We start from the raw sequence: 14169 nt of genomic DNA on the forward strand, positions 1-14169 counted from the left end.
ACTCTGGCCTCTCCTGAATCACTGTAAATGGAAACAATTTATAGTCCCTACTATATTGGATAAGACTAAAAACAAAAATGATACTATTTATGGTTAATGGTTTAAGTATTAAAGAAAACATTAGGCAAAAATCTCAGAATCATCACTTTGGGAATGATGTAATGAGAAAAATAATCTCCTTGGGAAATATTCAATTAGCTAGGAAGTATTCCCCTGGCAAGCAGACCTAGTAGGAGATGTTGGCTCTCTCTGGCCTTAAGGCAGATTTGCAAATAATTATACACTATTTGCCACCCCACACACAGATCTGCCCATTGTCCTTTTTCTCTCTGGAAATCCTAAACCCATAATTAGCATTCTTAGTGGTACTCTGGGGTACACTGGGCAACTGGCAGAGCAGCAAGAGAGCTCTTAGGCAAAGTATGATTTGTTTCCTGAACTTGAACTCCAAATGCACCCTTACTTCTCTGATCATTGAGATGAGGTATATATATATCTATATCATTGAGGTGAGATATAGATATAGATATAGATATAGATATATCTTTAAGCAAGAGTAGAGAACCCTAGTCTAACCTCTAGAAGTTCCATCTGGGCTTGAACAATGACAGAAGATACCTCATGTCCTCTATGGGAATTTACATGAGGGACCCAAAAAGATTTAGAAGTTACATTAAAAAGTTTGGTGAACACTAAAGGTGGTAGCAATCTACAAGTGTGCTTAAGGAAGGCCCTGGAAGGAACCAAACCTTCATAAAAATCTTTCAAGCAGTCTTTCCTGGAAGATGAATTCCAATGACTCTTTGAAGTAGCAAGGCACACTCAGGATCTCATCATTCTACAAGGCTAATGGGTAAAAAGTGACACTTTTCATCTTTAAAGCTTTCAGACAAACTTTACATCATTCAAATTCTCCAAGCAGTTCCCTCTCCCTTTGGAAAAAATGGCCATTTCTTCTTTCTTTCTTTTTAATTTAAAAAATTTGCATGTGTGTGTGTCAGAGCAGATGGGTCTCTCTGGGTCGTTCCCTCTTTTGTCTCCAGGCAGCGCGTCAGAAGTGTCATTATGGAGAAAGGGAATCCTGCACATCAAATTTGGTCTGTCACACTGTGCTTGCAAAGAAGCCTTAAACTGAGTTGCACATACTTTGGTTAAGCGAAGTCAAAGGTCACATACCATTTCTGAAAATACAGGTATCAAATACCTGATGGATTGAGAAAGTATGTGTCCATAAAGCAATAGGTAGAGCTGATACTATGACCAGTAAATTCTTGATTCTTTGGCATAATTAAGGATATGGGCAGTGAAGGGTGCACTGAACAAATAGTTAGGAAACCTTGGCTTGAATCCTTACTGCTCCAATAATCTTATGAGACTTTGAGTCCCAGTTACATTGTCCATAAAATTTGGGCAACACTCCCATATTGGGCAACACTCCATGATTATTATGATGTTAAAAATGGAAAACAAAAGTGAATATATTTTGCAAATTTTAAAAAACCTTGCATATATTAAAAAGCACTCTGGTACTATCAATTAATGTGATTAATGAAAAGTTACTATTTCCAATTGTAACTTTATATTGTATTATATGGAGAATATATGAATCTCACTATTTTAATAAAACCCTCAAACTAAAATATAAAAAAAATTTTTTTCACAATTTTAAGAATATGTGTCAGGCTTCTTTCTTTCATGTTATCTAAGTACCTCTCTCTTACCAGCAGATAAATGCTTTCCAGGAGATACATACCCGAGGAGCAGGGGCTAGGTCCTTCCTTGAAAACTGCTGCCTTGGACAAGTTTATAACCAAGAAGAAGAAACACAATGTCCAGTGTTAGTCTTTGCCCTGCGGACTTGGGGTGTAAGTAAGAAGACTGATTTGGATCCTCCCTTTGTCTTTTTTTTTTTAAGTGAAAAATAGTTTATTAACATGTGCAGCATGCACACTTATGGGAGAAAGTCTTCTGCCATTTACAGACAGTTGTTTACTTGGATGTTTTTGTGTTTGTTTTTTTTTTTAACCATATAAAATTAATTTTTTTCTTTTTTTTTTTTCCCTCCCTTTGTCTGAGTTGCCCTCATCTGGCTCCAAACACTTTTCTTTTGGATCTTTTGTGCAATCGTTTTCACTCCTCTCAGTACTTCAGGGGCCAGGAATTTTAAACTCACATCTTTGGAGGAAGCTGGCTTTTCTTCAGAAAGTGACAAGCTGATTCTAACACTAATTTGGAAATTCTAGGGATATGGAATAGCCAAAACAATCTTGAGAAAGAAGAATTAAGTTGGAGTACTCATGCTTCCTGGCTTCAAAACTTACCACAAGCTACATTAATCATGACTGTTAGTTACATAAGAATAGACATATAGATCAATGGAATACAATTGGGAATCCAGAAATGTATGCAATATTTATAGGAAATTATTTTCTATAAGGGTGCAAGACAACACAATGGGGGCAAGAATAGTCTTTTCAACAAATGGTGCTATGAAAACTTGATAACCACATGCAAAAGAATGAAGTGGACCACCTGATTTCATCATATACAAAAAGTAACTAAGACTGGATAAAGGACCTAAATATAAGAGCTAAACTATTAAGCTCTTTAAGAAAACATATGTATAAATCTTTATTCCCTTGGATTAGGCAACCAAAAAACAAAAAAGGCAGATAAACTGCACTTTGCATACTTTAAAAACTTTAAGTGCCACTATCGAGAAGTAAAAAAAAAAACAAAAAGAAACAACCCAATCACAAGTCACAGCCCCAAAGTCTACTACATTCCATTCCTTCTTTCCTTCCTTTCTTTCTCTTTCTCGCTCTTTTTTTTTTTTAAATTAATTAATTAATTAATTTATTTTTGGTTGTGTTGGGTCTTCCTTGCTGCGCTCAGGCTTTCTCTAGTTGTGGCGAGCGGGTGCTACTCTTTGTTGTGGTGCACGGGCTTCTCATTGCGGTGACTTCTCTTGTTGCGGAGCATGGGCTCTAGGCGCACGGGCTTCAGTAGTTGTGTGTGGCACACAGGCTCTAGAGCGCAGGCTCAGTAGTTGTGGTGCACGGGCCTAGTTGCTCCGCAGCATGTGGGATCTTCCTGGACCAGGGCTCGAACCCATGTCCCCTGCATTGGCAGGTGTATTCTTAACCACTGCGCCACCAGTGAAGTCCTCGCTCTTTTTTTTTTTTTTTTTTTTTTTACAGATGCAATATGTGAAAAATGGTATCTCTTTTAATTTATATTTCTTTGATAATTTTAACCTAATATCTTTATATTTATATATTTGCTAATTTTATTTCCTCTTTTGTCAATTGATTGTACCTACCTTATTTGTATTTCTCTTCATTTTCTGTATTAATGATGACAAAGCATTATAAATTATATACTAATTCCAAATGTATATATTTAGAATTTTTTCTTTAATAAATATTTACAATTTTATTAAATATTTAGCAATCGAGTAAACATTTAGATTTTTTCTTTCTTGGAATGCATATTAGGTAATCTTAGCAGATACTGTTGGCGCTCTGCCCAGATTCCTTTAAATCCTTTTACCATTTTTGTGTGACCCTCCTCTGGTTGCCATGTGTTTTTGCTCTGGGTGGAGATATTGTTACTCTTCCTTGGGAGATAAGCCTCAAGGTACCAGAACCTCCTTGACTGACCACACAGAGAATCTGAAATCTCTGGGAATTTACATTCCCATCAGGGGTGCTGTTAACCTGAAACCAGAGTTAGTCCCCTTGTTTCTGGTTGGAACAAACTCTGGACCTAATTTACGTTCCCATTTCTCCTACAGAATTTGGCTGACACCTTTTTTTCTGTGAGACTTGCTAGGTTCTTCCGTTTTCTGTTTCTGCTTCCTCCATTCCCTAACTAATCCTCCCTAGGAGTGCACACAAATCTTCCTGGCTGTATGATCTATGACAGTAATGTTTTACTGTAAAGAGCGAAGAGAAAGAATGCTTTGGAAAAAGGTAAATTGTGGGAAATCAAAAGAATTAAAGCTACGAAAAACCTTTACACATTAACCTTTGAACATCAAGTGAAACTCATCCTTTATTTTTCAGATATGAAAGCTAATGTGGACCAAAAGAGAGTATGTGGTTTTTTGCCTAAGGACACACATGCTGGACTAGTACTAATATTTTATTTGGCCACTTACAGGGGATCAGCTTAGTACATGATTCTGGAGACATACTGCTTTGAATGAAGACTGGTTCTATTACTACGTCTAGTTTCATGATCTATGTCATTTACCTAAACTTCTCTGCTTCAACCACCTTGACTATAAAACTACTTTATATAGTTAATGTCATTATTAAATGAACTAATACATTCTAAGGGATTAGAACAGTTACTGACTAATCATTACTGGAGAAAAAAAGCTACTTAATTCAATATTCTTTATATCATGTAAACTTGGGCTAATTAGTTTAAAATGTTATTGCAAGTTAACATTTCACAGAGTACTTTAATGTAACTTCCTTTTATTCTCACAAAAACTTTTATATTTCAGAAGAGGAAGTTGAGGCTTCAAATGGAACATCTGGATATTTCGCAACCTGGTAGAGTTATCATTCCCCCGTATCTCAGCTACAAATGACAACAAGCCACAAAGAACATAAAGGACCAAGATACAGAAGGCAAGTGACGCCTTCTATGACAGATCCTAAGACAAACTTACGGGCGCAACCTGGGCCATCAGTAATGCTAAGTACAGGTCAGGAAGGCCACTGCAACCCAAGCAATGGACAATTGGGTGGTTATGCTCAGAAAATGTATTGCAAGGTCCATGAATTCCTCTTAGAAAATGAAGGGAAAGCTGGAATAATCTGACAACCAGATAATTCATTCTATGAGGGAGAAGAGACACAATGTGGATTCCTATGTTTGTGAAGATGTCTGTGAAGCCAAGCCTGGGTAATTTTTAATGAGATTCAGTGGATGCATCTCACATGAAAATTGAATATATGACCATACAATGTCCATTACAAAAAAGCACTGTCATAGGAACTAGAGAGTGGAAATAAGTACATTTTCCTTAGATACCCTGTCAATCCAAACTGAGATTGCTTTAACATTCAAAACCTGATTAAGAGGCCCAGTAATATGCCTGTTAAGAGTACCTGACTGTTGTGTGAAATAGCAGCAAATGAATGCTAGAATAAATTTTAACTTGCAGCCAGAAACAACACCAAATTGCCATTTTTAATGCTCAGGAAAGCCTAGTTCATGTAAATTCCCAAATAACAAATTTTCATGGAATCATGAGCTGTGTTGCATTATACAATTTTCCTTTCGTTTTCACTTTATTTATTTTTGCTTTCATGCTAAAGATTTGGCTCATAAATAATACGTAAAGATGGAACAAAATTTTACCTGAAGGTTTCACTATCAAATAATAAAATGCTACTGAGGACTTTCGTGGTAGCTGGGGAGGACATCTTTCTCACAAATACATGATGATGGGGCTGCCATATTCTAGGGGAAAGATGCTTTCCTGACTTCCTATTAGTCAAAATCCACGCAATTTAAAAATAATTCAGACAAAGATGGTGGGTAGATCTTTTTAGCAGCTAAAATGGCACAGCCATGTTGCAACAGGATGAACACAACTTACAGTTCACTCAGTTTCTCAGCCTTGTAATTATGTAATTCTCAATGAAATTTTAATTGTATAAATTCACATTACTTCACATTTTGTGCCTAAATTAAGGCTTTATTACTATTTTATATAGTATTATTTTGAATGTGCAAAAAATGTACTCACCCTTTATTAGGTAACTGTAGTAAGCATTAACCACAGGAGGCAATTTTTAGGATGCATTCAAGGCTTTCTCTCTAAACCTTGATCCCTCTTCTGTCACCACATAAAAGAAGGAGATTTCTATAGTTCAAGCATAAGTTATGTCTCAAGCACAGTAAATCAGATACGAAGGGAAGGGAGAGGAAAGTGTCAAGGATGACCATTAGATTTCTGGTTTGGCTACCTGTTTATATGATGGTGCCTTCCCCGAGAATAGGGATATTGGAGGAAAACTACATTTGTGGAGTTCATAAATTTGGTTGAGGGACTATTGAGTTGGAAAGGCCTATGGAGCAGTATAGTAAGTTGGATATAAAAGTCTGTGGCTCACAAAAAGGGTAAACATGTATATAAACGAAGAGCGCCAAATTAATGTTTTATTTGCGTTTATGATGTTTGACATTATTCTTAGACTCGAAAATGTGTCCTTGAAAAATAAAGGAATGAAAATTCTGAACATGCCAAGATCCACGTGAAAATTCCTCTCAATATAAATCAAATATGACTTTGTTGAAAAACAAATAGACTTTAATGGGACAAAATTCGCCTTCAAATTCTCAGGGATCCGGAGGTCTCAGAAGACAGACTATCACCTGAGTGAAGATTATGTACAATACGTACAATTCATCCACAGGCATTGCATCCTCGTGGAGTTATGTCAAAACATCTGAGGTACAAAACAATTTCTTATCAAATATATCCTGAGCCATACGGAAAACGAAAATAAAACCAAAGTTTATTCCTCTAATCAAAAATGTTATTTTTATAGTTTAAAATGTTATTTTTATAGTTTTATAGTTTAAGTTAGAGTCTGTCTATAGAAAATTTGGGAGATTTAAAGACTGTCTTATACTTTGTAGTCATATGTTTTTAAGAACTGAAATTTAAAGTATTTTATTTCTAAGCATTACTCTGTCAAAAAAGAAAGTTATACCGTCTCAAAAATTTTCAACTTGTATACAACAGTCGTTATGATATTTGGTATGATATTATGATATTTTCCTAAGGGATACTTTTTTAAATAAGTTAAGTCCCATCTTAACCCTGTTCTCTCTGTAGTGGTTTTTGTTCATAACCCACGTTAAAATAAAGCTACTTCATTTCTGTTGATGTGTGATGCTAACTCAGCCCTTCCAACCTGTGATTCTTTTTCTAGTATCAACTCTGTTCTCTGCCAAGTGATTTATAAGCATAAGCCTAGAAATCTAGACTCAGATTATGACCATTTGCAAGGCTAGTAACTTCGATAGTGGGACCTAGTGCACTAAATCAAAGCACAGAAGTGCAAGTATTTGCCTGACTGGACAGGGAGTTTTATAAATGCTGTATAATCACAGTGCCAAAGAAGAAGATAAATGATTTGGTGTAAGCCAAATGTTATGTTTTTGTTTGTCTTGAATATAAATACATGTCTGGGAGAGTAAGAGAAGTATGTTAGAAATAACTCCAAACAAAGGAGTGAGCTTGAATTCCAGCTGTTTCACACAAAGTGTGGAGCTGTGGGCACAGAGATTGCATGTCTTTGAATTTAAGATCCTCATCTGTAAAAGGGGATAATCATGCTTTCCCCAGGTGATCATTGGGAAGACCAAATTTCATAAGCCTGACTTGTGCTCCCTTTGGCATGTTTGTGTGAGGATAAAATACCATGAAAATAATGGTTCCAGGAAAGACAATGTTTATAACAAATGTATTTTAGGTAAGTCATTAGGGGGGAAGAAATAGAGTCACAGTAACCATTACAAAGGTGACCCCTCACTCACTCCTCTGGAACTGCAGTTCCTTTCAAATTCTTCCAAAGAGATGTGTCACATATACAGGCATGTGTCGTGTTAGATTAAATGCCTTTCAGATCCAGGCACAGAAATTCTTCTGCCTCCTTTCATGAACGAAGGTGCAAAAAAAATCGAAGTGGCTCCCTCTTTAGGGAAACACATTTCTATAGGAATTCTTGTCCTTCATCCAAAGACAGTTTGTGTGGAAATACTCTAGAGACTGTATACCATTATGTTCTCAGTCTGGCCCCTTCCCTCCAAAATTGGTCCATTATCTTTGCATGAAATCTGTGCAACTTGACCCTCTCATCCCTCCTGCTCACAGTAGGACACTCGATCCCTTTTGTAAATGAACAGAAGGTGGATTTTTTTTTTTCCTTCAATACCTGAGACCTGGAGTGAACAGTGCTTAGTTTTCAAGCTGTATCTTCTGGCACATATATAAGGCGTCCATATCCATGCCGAAAATGGCTAATTATGACATCACTTTAATGATTTAGTTATAAGACTTCCCTATGAAACCCCCTTGCAACAAGAACATTTTCTCTCCTCAGCCATTAACAGCCATTCTTTATAAGAGATATAGCCAATATTTCTTCACTTTGCCTTATAGAATGGGAGAGAAAGGCTAAATTGTTATCTGTTGGGTCTTAATCTAAAAATAATTATTTTTTAGTTGTCTCTCCTCTTCTTGATATACACGTAAAGAACAAATTTCTCTAGTATTTAATCCTATTTTTTTTGTCTTCTAAGAATTTGGTCTTTTCTGGAATCTGTCATACATCCTTTTTCTCCTTGGAAACTAATAACTCATAGATAAATCTTGTCTTCAATTGCAGAAGCTTCCCATAGTCTTTATTTTCTGATACATTTATCGCCTTAATATTGTGCATGCTGACTTAAGCCATTAAGTCAAATGATCCAACAGTGCACAATGGGTCTGGGTTTAGCACAAGGAAGCAGAAGCACTTTCATTGGTGATAATGATCTAAGGACCGCTTTCTCTCACCTTTTGTTCCTACTTCTATCCTAGTCTACTCACCCCTGTACCTCTTGATTTTCATATATGCTCAATTCCATTTTGCAATTTGTAATCGTTCCCTGCTCTTCTTTTTTTCTGACTTGATCTTGCCCCACTCTTGGGATTTTTTTTTTTAACTGTTTCTGTTGGTTCTTTCCACTTCTGACTTCTTTAAGCAGCATCACATGCCAGACTGTCAGTTCCCTGGTATTTAAATTCCCATCTTGAGAAGTATTCCAGCTGGATTTGCTGGACATTACTGAACTCCTGTTCTGTTACTTTAATAGTCTTATTTCACTTTTTTTTTTTTTATTGTATGCTGCCCAATTTTTTTAGAGGTAGGCAGCAAATAAGTAATAAAACATTTACTTTAAACATCAAATTCTTGAGCCAAAAATCACCCATCTAAATTCTAGTATAACTATTTCAAACTCTACCAATCAACATGTAAATAAAGAAAGATCACTAACTTAGAGAGTGACAAGTTTGGAGAATGGAATGTTCACGATATCACTCTCTTCTCCCTGCTGAGTTCAAAGGCCTGTTATTCTTTTAGGATGGCCTTTTTCTTTCAGGCCAGAAAGAAAAAAAAAAAAAAAAGCAGTGCTTAATATAACAAAATCTGATGACAAGGAAATAAGGAAAGCCCACAGAATTTATTATCATATGGTAATACATTTGTGTACAGTGTACGCATGCAACTAAACATTACTAATTGGGAGTGATTGGAGAGGACTCCATTCCACTTGAATTTCAAAACTTTTAGATAATGAAAGAGTTTCAAAGAAATATAATTTTTATCATAATAAATACATTCACTAACACAAACTACTGGTAAATTGCTGCCAAATAGATTTCCTGCCAGACTTGATTTAATAATTAAAACATTCCTTATATTTAAATGTGTCTTTAAAACAACCAGGAAGATGAATAAAACAGCATATTTTCCTCAAACAATTCATAGTCCAGAAAGCAGAGAGATAAAATTCTACACAAGCGTACCAGCAGGGACAAAAGTTTGAGAGAGACAGTTGCCACAAGTGAGGAGCACACAGAATTCTACAAAAAGCCCAAGGAAAGTGACCTAACTTGCAGGGGAGCGTCAAACTTACAGTAGGATGCACAGTCCTTGCACAATAAATGTTTGATTTCAGTCACAACTTTGTGTTGTGTGTCAAAGTGTTAGGAAAGAGTTGGAAAGGGACTCAGAATTTTCTGTTTCAAAAATTCTCATTTTACAGATAAGAACAGTTTTGAGATTAGCTCTGAGAATGGAGAGATGAAGAGAAACAAGAAAGAATTCCAGGTAAATAAAAGAACTCAAGCAGAAGTAAATATGGAAAATAGAGATGAGAATTATTAGAGTTTTGAGGAAACAGATCTTATTAGAACAGACATATCTTAAACACCTCGACTTTACGGGTTTCCTATGTCTTCTGCTTCATCTTTGTAATCCAACATGAACAATTTCAGTGAACTGGATGAAACAAGCTGCCACTAATTTTATGTCAAACTGGAATGTTTTAAAAAGGTATGTTGAGGCCACACTGTGGAATTCTGGTTTCATAGTCCATTGTGACGTCAGTTACCACCACATTCTACTCATTGCTCATATTGGCTGAACTGGTCCAACCTGAGCTTTTAGGATGGCAATTGAATGTATTCATTCATTCAGAAGTAGTAACTGACATCTACTACGTGGTGGGTCTTTAACTAGGTACCGGGATAAAAACCAGTGAAATTAATAATTAATATAATTCCAATCTTTAATTTGGATCTGTCCAAAAATCTTCATAATATTAAAATAAACTTGAAAACACTCATCTCTTTCTCTCCTTCACAGTTTCCTCTCACTTAAGGCTGCTCAAGAGCTAATGACTCACCACCGCTCTAAAGCTCTCCCCCATCCCTGAAGCACCCCCTCCATCCCTGCCTCTTTATTCCCACCTCTTTCCCCCAACCCTCTCAGATCTGTACCATAAAGATTCACTTAGCCTCATTGTCTTTCAGCTTTTTCTCTTTTCCCATTTCTCAGGCTGAGCCCTCCTTTGTTCATTATTTTGGATACATCTGTAAGTTCTAAAATCTGTTTTTGTAGAAAGCCACACATCTTAGAGGGTGGGGAAGATGGAGAGTCAAAATAGGCAAAGATAACATTGTCCTGAGGGATTGGAAGGAGGAGGAGGTATGGCTACAGCATCACAAGTCCCTTTTTCCTTTCTCCCTCCCTTCCTCCTTTACTTCCTTCCTTTCATCTATATATGTTTTACCATATAATGTTCTCCCGATCAATCTTTGATGACTCTCTTCCTACCTCTTTCACACACACACACACACACACACACACACACAAACACACACACACACAAATATAACGTGGCTCATTGAAGTTACCCTTATTTCTATGATAGCACACTTCTTTATGAGAATGCATGTACATATTGTTAGATGCCTTTGAAGATACTACCAGGTATGGTCTGTTTATAGTCTTATAAAAATCTTTTATATCTTTTTCAAAAACTTGAAAGCGGTGGCTGACTGGCTTCCTGGAGAACAGACAGAACACTGTTAGCACCTCCCACTCAGAATCTCTGTGCATTAACCTGCTCAAGCTTATGTGCTTACCAGTTGACAACCCTCCCAGTTTCCAGCTGCCACTAGATGTCCCTCCTAGCCAATGCTGAAATGCAATCACACTTTCCATCCTTCCTGGGGTCTCTGAAGTGTAAGTGGCTAGATGCGTAGGTGCACCTGACCAGCTCCACCACAGTGTTAGCAGATTAGAAGGGGCTATTTCCAACCTGGTCTTGATTCTGCCTCTGGGAATGTTTGTATGGCTCTGATGGGGATTGAGGAACTTGTTTATTCATACTAAATCAGACATGGCTTTTTGGTGATGTTTCTTTAAGAGAGTCGTATCTGCTTTATTTCAGTTCTCTCATGTCCTCAGAGTGCCTCAGGTCTGAGCTTTATTACTCATCCCTGCTTCCCAGTCACTACATCTACCTTTGTCCCATGCCTGGCTTGATTTCATAAATGGGAAAACTTTGAAGTTCTCTGGAATAATAACGTAGTCCCATATAGTTTATTGAATGGCATGGCAGATACACCCTCTGGTGACCCATGATGAGTCACACCCTTGTGTCATCCTCTCCTTTCTTCTAACCAATACAATATGGCAAAGGTGATGGGGTGTCACTCTCAGGGTTATGTTACATCATAGGGTAAAGATGAAAGGATTTTACAGATATAATTAAGGTTCCTAATCTGTTGGTTTTGAGTTAATTAAAAGGGAGATTATCTTGGGTGGGCCTGACCTAGTCAGGTAAGCTTTTTTTTTTTTTTTTTGTATTTATAGCTATATTTTAAAATAACAATAATAAACTCATTACATGGTAACATTTAACACTTAACACATTATTTTTTTCCCAAAATCAAAACAAACAGATAAGTCGACTGACATTGTTGCATTTTTTTTACAGCTCTTTTTTCTCTCTCGCTAAGCAGAAGGCAAGGCAGAAGTATTTTTCATAGTTTTTTGGTAATGGTGGATATTCTTTGATACTGTTCCAAAACTCAACAAACGGTTGTCTTTTAAAGACTAGTTGCAATGTAGAATCTGAAACCATTGTCAATGAACTTTTCATAATCTACTTTGGATGATCTTTTATCCATTGATGAATTTATGAGAGCAAAAAGATATTAGTCTTTGGAAAATATTGATTCACTGAGCTATATAGATCTTCCAAATGTTGCCTAATTTCATTATGTAATATCTAGAAACCACATTTGTTAATATCACTAAGAGTATTTGGGCCTTCCCTGAAGTTAGGGGCTCCAAGTAGCAGAGACCTTCATTCATATTCTCTCTTTCTCTCTCTCTCCCTCTCACTCCCTCCCTCTCTCCCTCTCTCCCTCTCTCATTCATTCACTTTGATGAATCAAGCTGCCATGAAATCTGCAGTTGTATGACCCTGAGCTCTGCCGACAACCTGAGGGAGCTTAGAAGTGGATCCTTCCCCAGTCAAACCTCCAGATGGGAACAGAGTCTAACCAACACCTTGATGTGAGTCTTGTAAGAGTCTGAGCTCAGGACCCACCTTACTTGTGCCCAGACTCCTGATCCACAGAAACTGTGAGACAAGAAATGACAAATGTTTTAAGCTACTAAATGTGTGGTAATTTGTTATGCCAAAAGTAACATAACTACTCCTATTAAATGCACTCAACCATATTCAACCTAGCTACTTGTGAGTAGCCAGAAGTTTTATCCTGCACCCCATCCAAATATTATGCATTCTTCCTGTTTTTTAGCCCAAGTACAAAAATAGAGAACACTTATTCCTGTTGCAGTTGTAAAGTTATTTTTTGGCATTAGAATTCCATTACTATCATGAATTCATTTCAGTATTCTTCAGAAAAATTTCAGTCTTATGGCTCCTTAAAGACTTTTGCATATAATCAATGACATTTCTTCCTCTCTGAGCCTGAGCCTCTTTACCACTGTTCTATGGATTAGACAGTTTTTGTTTGTTTGTTTGTTTGTTTGGCAGCAACATCTAATCCCAACAATAAACTGCAAGTTTTCTTTGTAGCTTTGCAGGTGGCTACCTCATCATGCTACAGGTTGTGAATGGGACTCAGGTTTTCTTGTTCTAGGACCATCAGTCTTGCTGTGTTCTTCTCAAAGTGGACAGCAAGTGTGGAGGAGAGAAAAAGTACATATGAGTGTCGCTTAACATCTTCACTCAGTGGTGGCATAGGGTCGCTTTTGCCCACATTCAATTTCTCAGAGTGCTATGGACTGAATTATGCCCCCACCTATTCTAATGTAGAAGCCCTAACCCCCAAGGTGACAATATCTGGAGATGGGGACTCTGGAAGATGATTATGTCATAAGGGTTGAGCCCTCATGATGGGATTAATGCCCTTATGACACCAGACATGAGATACCTTTCTCCCTCTTTCTCTGTCCCTCTCTACCATGTGAGGACACAGTAAGAAGGCAGCCATATGCAAGCCAGGAAGAGTTCTCACCAGAACTGAACCATGCTGGCACTCCCTTCTCAGACTTCTTGCCTCAGAAGGAAGGAAGGAAGGAAGGAAGGAAGGGAGGAAGGGAGGGAGGGAGGGAGGGAGGGAGGGAGGGAGGGAGTGAAGGAGGGAGAAAGGAAGGAAGGGAAAGAAAGAAAGAAAGAAAGAGAGAGAGAGAGAAAGAAAGAAAGAAAGAGAGAGAGAAAGAAAGGGAAAGAGAAAGAAATTTCTGCTGTTTAAGCCACCCAGCCTCAGGTACTTTGCTGTGGTAGCCAGAGCTAAGACACAGAGCAAGCTACATGGCAAAACCCAAAGCAAGCAGAGAAGTATATTCCATCCCACTGGTGTGGGAGAGAGGAGGAGTATATTTGTTAATAATACAATGAATGGTATTACAGATGTTGAGATCATGTTCAGCCCTTGGCATGCTACCTATCACTAATGTCTTAACTTTAAAGTTACAAGTAACCCATATCATCATCATTCCAGAGTCTGTTTAACTGATAAATTATCTGATCTTGATCCTGGAAGCA

This window comes from Eubalaena glacialis, chromosome 1, assembly GCF_028564815.1.
Source record: "Eubalaena glacialis isolate mEubGla1 chromosome 1, mEubGla1.1.hap2.+ XY, whole genome shotgun sequence".
Lineage (NCBI taxonomy): Eukaryota > Metazoa > Chordata > Mammalia > Artiodactyla > Balaenidae > Eubalaena > Eubalaena glacialis.